Raw genomic sequence first — 11,245 nt, forward strand, 5'->3', positions numbered from 1 at the left:
CTAAAATTAGGTCATAAATTATATAATCTTGCGAGGAAACAACACATTTAATGACTGTGCCAAACCAGAGATAAAAGCTGAGGAAGGAAATAGCATCTTGCTCATTAAATATTAAGGACCTGATCCTTCAAACGTTTTCCAGTGATGAACTCTGTGGGAGTTTGGCATCTGTATTTGTGTGCGCTCTATAGAATGTGCTTATACATCATATACAAGTGCTGGGTGTGATTTATGGAGCACACACACATAGTAAGTGTATTTATAATGCATAAATACATTCCATCAAGAGCAGAGAAGGTGATTAGTGAGAGTTTCCTAAGAGGGTTTAATCAGATATTTTGATGGCTTATTTCCAGTGTTGCTCCAAAAGCGTTTTTCATTACAGGGAGAGAGCAGGTAGAGGCTTCTCCTTTCCCCACTTACAGCAGCAGCAGCAGCAGCTTTTCACAGGCATCACATCCTCGGTGGGATTGAAGAACCCTGTAAAGGAAGAAAGATTACCAAGATATAACAATGGATTGGAAAATWCCCCGCAACCTTTGAGTCCCTCCCCTAACGCTGCTGCGCCCCAGCCTTTCTTCCAACCTCACACGAGGCAGATGGGGTTTGATCTGTTTGAAACAACGCAGGGGCGAGGTCTTGTGCATATTCCCTCAAAAGTTGGAAGCGATTCCCTGGGGGKGATGGCTGTGCTGATGTCCTGAGTATGTTAATGAGAGGGAATGGGAATCTCTGATGGAGAAAGGCAGATAGCGCTCCCGTCCTTGCTGTCGTCAAAGCCTCTCTGATAACCATGTCCTTTTCTTCAAAGATTTGACTCATTTGTGGATTGACTACATAATCCTTGTGCTGGAGCCTGGGAAAACTGCTGTTGATGCCCTTGGCAAATTCTTAGCCTAAAAAAGCATGAAAAAGAGGACCAAGTAATTTCAATTCCATAAAATATATTAAATGCAGCACACAGGTATGTAAATGGGAAACTCCATAACTGTAATTTGCCTATTTAGAGCCTGATCTAAAGGCTATAAAAGTTAATTTGAAATCTTTTCATTGATTTTAATGGCCTTTAGATCAGGCCTGTGTTATTCACTGCATATCATGTTTGTTTCAGTGCAAWAGTGTATTTATGTAAAATGTGAGTTATGTGGATTATAACACATGCAGATCCACTGCTTATTGTGCAAGGGCAGAGCTTGTGAAATTTATTGGCTTTAGCAAYACACATAAAATACAAAAATCAAAACGAAGTCCCAAATAATGATTAGACTTTTAAAAAGTGAGATAAAAAAAGAGAGAAGGCCTTCTTTTCATGATATACTAATACAACCTAAATGTATTTTAAGCATCATGAAATCCAAATGGAAATTCGCACCATTCCTCATTTCTGACTGCAGYGGTTCAACAAAAAAAAATCACATGTAAATGATTCAAAACCTCTCAAAGAAACAGCTTTTTTTTTTTTTTTTTCTAATTTGGGGAGAAGGGAAAAAAAAAAAAGGTTTCAACCCAAGCTCAGCAAGGGATAACAGCATTACAGGCGCTGCACGGAGAATTTAGCCACTCATAATTCCAAATCCTTCTCAAATGCTTTATTGCTATAAGGTGGCTCATAGCAGCCTCCACACAACAGGACTCCCATAGCATTAACCATGAGAGATAGGCTTCCAGAAAGAAACTATAGCAAAGTAATTGTAAATCTCTAATGATGCATAAAAGCGAGCTGAATTGGTCCTGAATTCTCAGCATAAAAGAAATGAACCATCAGAAGAACCAATTCTGGTGGCAGTATAACACACCCCAGTGTGGAAACTGTTTATGGTGTTTGCTGCAGTGGAAATATTCCCACTAATATGCGAGGGATAGGAATTCATTAAAAAAGGCCTGAATGCTGCAGCTTCTTGGGCTGCCACGTGTGACACTGAAAACAAATCGTGAGCCAGAAAGAAAACCTCGGCTGTACCAAAGCAGGTCACGGGCTCAGCCGGTGCCAGTTTGCCGTACAACAAATTCAGCGYGTTCTGCGGGGTTTAAAAACTCCTTGCAAGGCTTCCAGGGTGGTTTTCTGCATCGTGGGGGGTTCTCAGCATAAGGCAGGGCTTTGTTGGAACTGTGCCCATCAAGATGTCCCCTGGAGTGCTTGGACAGACCAGGCTGAAGCCTTGTGCCACTCCAAAAAATCCTGTGCCCAACAGGACACTGAGCTGGGACACGCGGTGATCGCCTTCCAGGGAACACAGCCATAGACTGCATTACATGTTATGTGTTAAAAACCAAACTCTCCCTTTTCCTTAGAAAGTTCAGTCAATTCCCACCAGATCAGCACCCAATAAAATATTTAAAATCTTCATTAATAATACCATTTAATTAATTAACAATGCAATCCACAAACTCTACCAATGTACCTGGCTCATTCCAGACCTCTCAATGCACAACCTTGTGCCATCACCCATTAATCCATCACTGTCCAGAGGCACTTTCCTCCAGGAGCAGATCCCATGSATTATCTGGGAATCACTTACTCATGCAAGAACATGAATTTGCACRTTTTCCCCACACAGCCTCACCCAGGAGCTCCAGCGTGGCCACAAACACCATTTTTCGAGGTGAGGAACCGCSGTGCTTTTGCGTCCAGTAGATCTCCGGCTCATTTTTGGCACTGCCAAGAGGTGTGGGATCACGGGATGAAGCTTTTTTGGCACCAGGGCATCTGTCCACTGAGAAGGAGATTGACAGGGCTGGAATGGTTGGGTTTGTTTGTTTTCTCATTTCACAACTCGGAAGAGCCAGACATCTGAGAGCTCGGATGCTTCATTGCACGGTGTCAAAACCGGCGCAGGCACAGATTTGAAATCTGCATACRTGGACAAAAAGAGGGCGTATTTGAAATTAATTACAATTTCTAGGCACTACCCAGAGAACAATATTTACCCATAATAAGCATGCACCAAGGAACGGCACATTTACTGTAYGGGTTTTAGTGAAGCTGCAGTTTTCCAGACTTGTGTGTAGGACTCCAAGGTTTAGCCGGGACTTTTCATTTTATAAAAGCATTTTAAAGAATTCTCTTATTAAAAAAAATAAAATATCACTGACTTAAAGTCAAGCTAAAATGAAATTAAATGCAAGTGACCCACTGGGGCTTTCTGTGCTTGCAGTTGCATTTATCTGTATCACGCACTGTACATGAGTTATAAAACATCCCATAACTCTGTGTAGGTGTTACAGCCTTACCTATAAACCCCATGGAAATTATGGGAAGAAAAGGTAAACAATTTTGCAGGGGATTGAAAMAAACAATAAAAGAAACCTTGATCTCACTCAGTTTCAACTGTAGATAATGAAATAGGTGAAGAAATGAAGTTTTCCTGATAAATATCCTCCTTTTACATAAATAAAATAAAGGAATGGGGAAACTGAGGAAAGAGGAGTGACCCTCTGCAGGTATAAATGAAAAATGAATGAATCCACGCTGCTACAAGCTTCCTTCATGTGGGTGAGGCACTGACACTGTGACCATCCTTCTTATTTACTTCTGATTTGGGGGTCTTATCCTATGAGCATTTTATGGATTCTCATTTTGGAAATAAAAGTCCAAACTGCTGGACCCATTTCCCCAAGGATCCTGCAGCAGGAAGTGCTGTCCAGGATGCTCCAGCTGCCACCTCTCTCTTCCAGGGTACCTCCGTTTTTCCCAATCAAATCAGAACAATTCTAATTGAAGGTAAACAAGGAGCTAAAGTGAGATGGATGGTTCATAGGTGCTTCATGCTTCCCTACATTGATTAATAGATAAAGAATTCATCCCTCCACCAAATTAGTTGACAAACCCTGCTGTAATTACTCCCTGCACGTGATGATCTGTGGGCTCAGGGAGCTCCAGCAGGGACTGAGCTTCAGCTCCCTCCAAAGATATTTTGTGCTGGTTGACTGCACCCACCAGGTATTTACATTCCACGAATCTTGTCTTTGTATTCCAAGTTTTTCAATATGGTTTTCACTTGAAATTAAAGCAGGGGTGGTCACTCTTGCATGGCATGCTATTACTTGTGAATCAGGTTTGCAGCACCTGGGTTCTGCTGTTTCTTGGCTCTGGGAGTTTGATTTTTCCTTTTGTTTTCCTGTTGTTGTCCCGCACATTACTCTGCTCTGTGAGTGAGCAGAAAATTCTTTCACCTAGGGAGAAAATTTTGTGAAAGCAGCACATTTGCCACCTCAAAATCAATGCCAAAGCTGATCCAGAAGACACCTGACCACTCCTAAAGCAGCGAAGAAGAGAAAGGCACTTCAGGGGTTGCACCAAATATTGCCTGGCCATCGTGGATCCATCTGGAACCTTCCAGAGATGGGCTCCAATTTCTGGAGAATGCACTGATTGAGTTATTTTTAGTTTACTCTTAGAGTAATTAGCAGTTATTAGGGCAGGGACCAGCTGCTGGGAAGGAATGGATACAGGGCTCAGACTCCTTCATTGATTACTTTCCAGTTCAAGTTTTGCAAGGGGCACCCAGCCCTTGAGTCGGAGATCCCCACACAGGAAAAACGGAAATCAATAAATGCGTTCGGAAAAACATAATTTCATTTCGCTTCTTAACCAGAAATTGAGATACATGCATTTCTCCCTCCCTGATTTTCCCTGACTTAAATATATCCTGTGTTATGTAAGTAATTGTTTTGAACCCACTCTAGGACACAGCCAGAGACATGACTCCAATAACACATTATCAGTAAAACAAAGCAAAACAGTTTCACGTCCCTGCTGGGTTTGTATATCCACTCTTAAATGAGCAGATTGTCTCGTTATTCACCCTGATCTGGTCATTGTGTGCTTAGTCACAGCTGTCACAACAGGTGCCCGAGCGGCTCCCCCTCCGTGGCACTGCCTTTGCTCTCTGGAGTTTGTTGTCAAATTCCTCTGGTGGTTTTGCTGTTCCCCTCTCCGGCTCTTTCCAGGYTCAGCCTCGTCTTTCCTTGTGAAATCACCCAGAGCTGGATAACTCTGGGTAGAACAAATCTTCATCCTCACCATCAGCTCTTAACAAGTTGATGTTCCTCATCCCATCACACGGAACCAGTTCATCCATCAACTTTGTCCTGCCTGGACCTTTCCCACCTCTCTCAATACCTCCAGTGACCATTTCACCACTTTTCCTCATGGAATTCGATATTCCTGGACTAGGCAGGGCTAGAGGCTGATTCCTCTGCTAGACCAGATCATGCCAAGCGACAGCAGGAGTCTCCAGGGAGTTGAGAATTTCCGTGGGCTCYTGTCCAACATTATATTTAACAAGAAAATTCTTTGAAAACAGCTTTTATGCCCCAAGATATCATCTCTTCCCTTTTATTTCTCTTTAAAATCCTTCGGCGGTGGCTTGGGGTTCCCAGGAACGAGTTCAGAGCTGCTCCCCTCCTGTTCCTCTGCTCTCACTGCAGATTTATACATCACATTTTCCCACTGAGCTTAGCACTCACTGGGGATCTTTTACTGCYGAAAATCCTGCGAGTTCTTCAATTATCAGCACTGTGCCACTGTGCACTAACAAACTTTATCTGATACGGCAGCATATCAAACATTTTTAGCTCTGTAACAAATGTTTTCTTAGCTGGAAGCAAATCTCCTCTGATATTAAAGTGCCTACAAATAAAGAGACAATTTCATATGATTTTTTTTCTATTGTCTTCAAGGGATGTATTATCATTTGAGGGCAAAATATACACAATTCAACCTCTTTTATGTTTTGTAGATATCAGAATTTTAGACCTAATTCCTGAAATGCTGTGATCCATCAATCCCACTGAATTCCAAAGTCAGGTGAGGGAGAAATTCGCTGAAAGCCAGGGGTTTTTGGTGCTGGTGGTGGTTTTGGGGTTTTTTTTTTTTTTTTCTTTACCTTGTTCTGATTGCTTTATTTCATGGTTTTGCTTAGGCTGCTTTCTCCAAAAATCATGGACCAGGGTAAAAGAAACCTCGATTGCTCCAGACATCCCTTCACCAAAGGGCAGAAAGCAAGACTTTTGAACCCATTCTTATTCTCATCATTTCTGTGCTTATAAAACCTTCATCTTCCATATTATTAAGCTTTTCCTATTCAAAGATCCCAAAAAAGGTGGCTGTGTCAACCATCCAAGCTGGAGTTCAAGGCCTTTATGGGTGAGGAGACATTTTAGAGCACAATAACAACACAAAACCTTTATCAAGGATTGTCGGGGASTTGGAATTACCAGTGGCCATCAGTCAATAATTGTTGGAGTAAGTGATGGATAAGGGATAACCCTTCCCATGCAATTYTGCTGTGGGAATGAGAAAAGCAGCTGGAAGGAATTCATAACAAGAACCTCGCCGAGCTCAGAGAAATGTGATGTATAAACAGATTATTATTTCCCGTGGATATTGATGATAAATGAACTGGATTTGGTATGTCTGGGAAATATCACCACCCTCTAAACCACCTCAGCTCCCCGTGGCTGAAGGCAAAAACCTCTCCTGTAACTTATGAGGAAAAAAAAGAAAGCGCCGAATATCTGGGTTGTTAGAAATACAAAAGTTGCACATTCCTCTTGCACATTTTTCATTTAATTAGTATTTCCTGGGGGCTTTCAGTGTAATGAGTCATTGATTATTGCAGGCAGTGCTTTGTAGGGTAAATTAATTCGTTTAAGAGAAACAGTAAGAAGTGTTAAGTAGCTGGATAAATAAATAAAAGGCAAAGTGTTTTGGTCATTTGGTTGSAAGTCAGGCCCAGGGGACCCCCATTTCTGTAAATCAGCTGCTCAGYGAGCACTCCAATACCTGCCCTCCTCTTTCCTTATTTTTACCTGTACCTAMAGCTTTTATAAAATATGAAAAATCCCCATAGGTAAAGCAAAAATAAAGAAAAACTCTTTTCCTCTGCTGAAAATCAGATTACCTTTAACAAGATGATATCTAATTACATGAGAGAAAATATATGCAAAAAATGGATTTTCCATTTAATTTAGAGCAAACTTCTATTTGCTGCATATTCATTTTGAGTAATAAACAGAATTTTTCTAAAGAAAATAAAGCAGAAAGAGTTACATTAACATTTATGGTCAAAAAGAGAAAATGAGACAATCGGAGATGCTGATTGTACCTGTTGCATTAATCTTAAACATGGATGTGGGACAGGACTAAGGATATTTAAGTATATATTACCTGGCTTTTCCCAGGGCTTCCAGAACGATGACATCCTAAGGAAAAAGTAATCCAAACAAGGAACCTGTTCAATGTAAACAAAGAYGGAAAAAGGATCATTTTCCTCCTTGTGACATCCCTGATTCTTCTATAGCTGAAGATGTCTCAGATTTTTATCAAGACATTTGTGCAGGATGTGATTTACCAACCCAGTTGGCAACTGGCTTTTGAGAATTCCACACAGGGAAAATAAAGAAACAATTCAATTCCTCATGACCTTACCTGCAGCCCATTCCCACCACAAAYGGGCCCGGATCATAAAAGGTTTGGCACCAATAAATTTTGGGTTRCAGTTTGTGAAGATCCCAAATTCCCTGCAGCATTAAACGCTATAAATTCAGAGGAAAAGTTGGCTTTTGGTTCCTTTGGTTGTTTTTGTTGTTGAGAAGGGTTYCTGGTCTTCTGGATGGAAATTTATTTCCCTTGGTCTCATTTTGTCTCTACAAAACCTGCCTTTTGCTGCCTCCAGCCTTGGAAACTGAATTTTAGGCATTGGCCACAAACATGCCATGAACACCCAGCACTGAAAGGTAACAATCACCTCAGTTTCCAAATATTTTTTCAACTCACATCGTGAAAAAAGAGAGAAGAAAAATACCCTTATACAGGAAATTATTCATAGAAATCACAATCTAAGCAGGAGAAATGCTAAATTCGAGAAACAAATTAGTCATTTATATTATGCACTCAGATCTAGCCTRAGATGTGCTATTAACTCATTCTAAGCTGCAAAACTCTGGGGACAAAGAGCCACTTTTTCCAGGCTGGGACTTGCAGAGTCAAATTCAAAGCCATTAATGGTACCCACAAAGCACCAACACTCTGAGGTGGCCCCACCGAGCAAAGGCAGAGCCCTGACAGAGCAAATTCCATTTATCCAAGGTTCTCCTTCCAGTAAGGAACAGTTATTAGTCTATGGAAAAGCTGAATTTAAAACCTGAATTTAAAATAGGGTTTGTAAAAAGTGTTGAAGAGTAGTGTTGAAGAGTCCTTTCCTCCCTGGAGATCCCCATTTTCCCAACAAACGGGCGGATTATAAGRAGCCATTGTGCATTATTTTCTGCTGGTAAATGACTTGGTTTTCGTGTCTGCAATACTGCAGGGACACTCCAGCTTGGGGACAGATCTCCAGCTGGACTGACCCAGGCACAAAGCCTCTCCAGGGAGCTCAGGGAGTTTCATTCCTTGGCTTGRGAAAGATGGGGAAGAGAAGAGCMTGKCCAACCTCAGCAGAGAGGTGAGTGRGGATGAACTGACAGACAGGGATTTTGGGRGGGATTTTATGACAGACATTTACTTGAGAACTCACAAAGCTGGGGRTGTCTGAAGGATGCAGAGGTGAAGAGGCCCTGGCACAGGGTGCCCAGAGAAGCTGTGGCTGCCCCTGGATCCYTGGAAGTGYTCAAATTCTGGCTGGATGGGGTTTGGAACAACCTGGTCAGGTGGAAGRTCCCTGTYCACAGCAGYAGGGTTGGAATGAGGTGAYCTTYRAGGYCCCTTTTAACCCAAATATTTTTGTGATTCTATGATTTGGATTTTTCACCTGGGACTCATGATGCTGACATTGAAATGGCTGTTGGCATCGAGCTTTTTTTCCCCAGATCTGTTTGATTGCTAAAAATAATCACAGGATCATACAATAGTTTGGGTTGGAGGGGACCTTAGGGATCACCTAATACCAGTATGCAGTGAGAATGTTCACAAAAAGAGCTGAGTTCTGCCCTATTATTATCTTYGTAAAATATTTTTTATTTTCTAGGAATTGCATATGTTGATCCTTGCAAATAATGCGTTTATCCATCATTTAAACCGTACATTATAATTTATAGGTTAGTTATTTTATTTTGGTGCCAATCAAAGTGGGGAGCTGTATGAAAGAGCTTAGATTAGGAGAAAGAGATTTCTCATGGTAAGCTTTAATAAGCTAATGATGACATTATAAGAGGTATCAAAGRAAAACCTGCCATCTGATTGTAAGCTTGTTCCTGTTTATTTAAATGTTCCGCTTTGGGCTTGTTTGTAAAAAGTTAATCATTGCAGCAAAGTTCAGGCTGTAGAAATGGGTGAGTCTGCTCTCTCAGGCTAAAACCTGCAGCAGTGGAAAGTGGGTTGGGGATTTCAGCCCTTTTTATTGCAGAGTCAAACATCCTCCTGGAGGTGAAGGGGAGGTTTTGCCCAAATTGCTCCCGTATTGGGCAGGGTGAGGATGATCCCTGTCCCAGCACTGCCCTGTCCAACCTGACTGGAATGTTTCCAGGGATGGGGCATCCACCACCTCTCTKGGCAGCTTGTTCCAACCTTTTGTAGAGGAATTTCCCCCTGAATTTCTCTTGCCCTGAAGCTGCTGTGGCTGCCAGGGATGGCTCTGCTGGGCAGCCACCTGCTCCCTTGCATTCCACAGACTGAAACACATCCAAAATTTATTCATCAACCTTATTCCTGAGGAACCAGCTCTCCCAGCATCTCGAACACACCCACATTCTCTGATCCCAGTCAGTTCATCCTGACTGCYCCTCTCCAAAGCTTTCCCAGCACAKACAAAACAGGAGCCACTGACTCCTGGAGGCTGCTCCAGCACTCTGTGCCTGCTGCCTGTGCCACAGAGGTTAAACCCTGACACTCCTGASTACATGGCAGAGCTCTGCCAGCTGCTGATAAACGACATTTCAGGCTGGGCCGTGTTAAATCACAGATATCTGGAGTTGTTACAGCCTCTCCTGCTGTGCCCCAGCCAACCACGGCCATCTGGAGCAGTGGGAGCAGCACTGGCCACTGGTGCTGGTGGTGTGGGGTCAGCTTGGGCAGCAGCCCTGCCCAGAGCCCGTCCATAAATCACAGCTGAACTCGTGTCTGCAGCCATCTGGAACATTCCAGCTGGACCACGGGCATGGATCGTCCACCCCTTGGCACCACGGTGGTGGGCAGGGGCAGCATGGGATGAGGAGTGCTCTCGGTGGGAATGGGATGTTCTCCATGGGAATGGGATGTTCTCCGTGAGAATGGGATGTTCTCTGTGGGAATGGATGTTCTCTGTGGGAATGGGATGTTTTCCATGGAATGGGATGTTCTCTGTGAGAATGGGATGTTCTCCATGGGAATGGGATTTTCTCTGTGGGAATGGGATGTTCTCCGTGGGAATGGGATGTTCTCCTTGGGAATGGGATGTTTCCATGGAATGGGATGTTCTCTGTGGGAATGGGATTTTCTCCATGGGAATGGGATGTTCTCTGTGGGAATGGGATGTTCCCCATGGGAATGGGATGTTTTCTGTGGGAATGGGATGTTCTCCATGGGAATGGGATGTTCTCTATGGGAATGGGATGTTCTCCATGGGAATGGGATGTTTTCTGTGGGAATGGGATGTTCTCCATGGGGCTGGGATGCCCTTGGAGCAGTGCAGGGCACCAGCCAAAATCATCCCAAGACCTTAACAACTCTGATCCTTCCACCATCTTGCAGAGGAATGAATCCACCTCACCTATCAACATTTCTGCACAGATGTGCCTGGAAAGCAAAATTTCCTCTTTTGAAAAAGAAAACCCCTCTCACCCCCACCTCTTCCAACATTTTTCCTGTTTAAAACAAACAGTTGTTGCTGCTGGTGTTGTTTTCCTGCAGAAAGGACCAGGTTAACCTGTGTCATTCACAAACACCACTCTCCTTCTTCCCTCCAGATGGAAACTCTTTGGTTTCTGCTATCACTAAACACACAACTAAATCAAGATATGATCTGCTAACATATTCAAAATGATGTTTGGCCTGAATAATTTTTTTTAGCTTCAAACATCAATTTCATTTCGTAATGAATACATGCTTCATCTCATAACATTTCATTTTTCATACATTTAGCAAAATTGCTTAACTGATCCTTTTTTTTTCCCAAACAGCTTTATTCCTACACTAAAGACATGCAAATCAAAGACTTGCACTCTTATATAATGTGCAGCATTCCCTACTGTTGGTTCAACCGCTGAATTATAAAATATTCATAATAACTATATTTCTTTACAATATTAATTTTGGTATCCTGATTTT

General features: G+C 42.5%; 1 long non-coding RNA gene across 1 annotated transcript in view; it reads right to left on the minus strand.

Annotated features, from left to right (window-relative positions):
- Positions 1-425: 425 nt before the first annotated feature.
- Positions 426-11,245, minus strand: part of LOC130579405 (uncharacterized) — a 52,076-nt gene continuing 41,256 nt past the window's right edge. The window contains exons 4-7 of the long non-coding RNA XR_008965984.1: positions 7,172-7,235; positions 2,565-2,851; positions 586-896; positions 426-480 (exon numbers count right to left, since the gene is read on the minus strand). This is a non-coding gene — a long non-coding RNA (uncharacterized LOC130579405). The remainder of the gene's footprint in view (positions 481-585; positions 897-2,564; positions 2,852-7,171; positions 7,236-11,245) is intronic.

The sequence above is a fragment of the Malurus melanocephalus genome, unplaced genomic scaffold (genome assembly GCF_030028575.1).
Source record: "Malurus melanocephalus ecotype Western Australia unplaced genomic scaffold, MMel_1.1 scaffold_272, whole genome shotgun sequence".
Taxonomy (NCBI): domain Eukaryota; kingdom Metazoa; phylum Chordata; class Aves; order Passeriformes; family Maluridae; genus Malurus; species Malurus melanocephalus.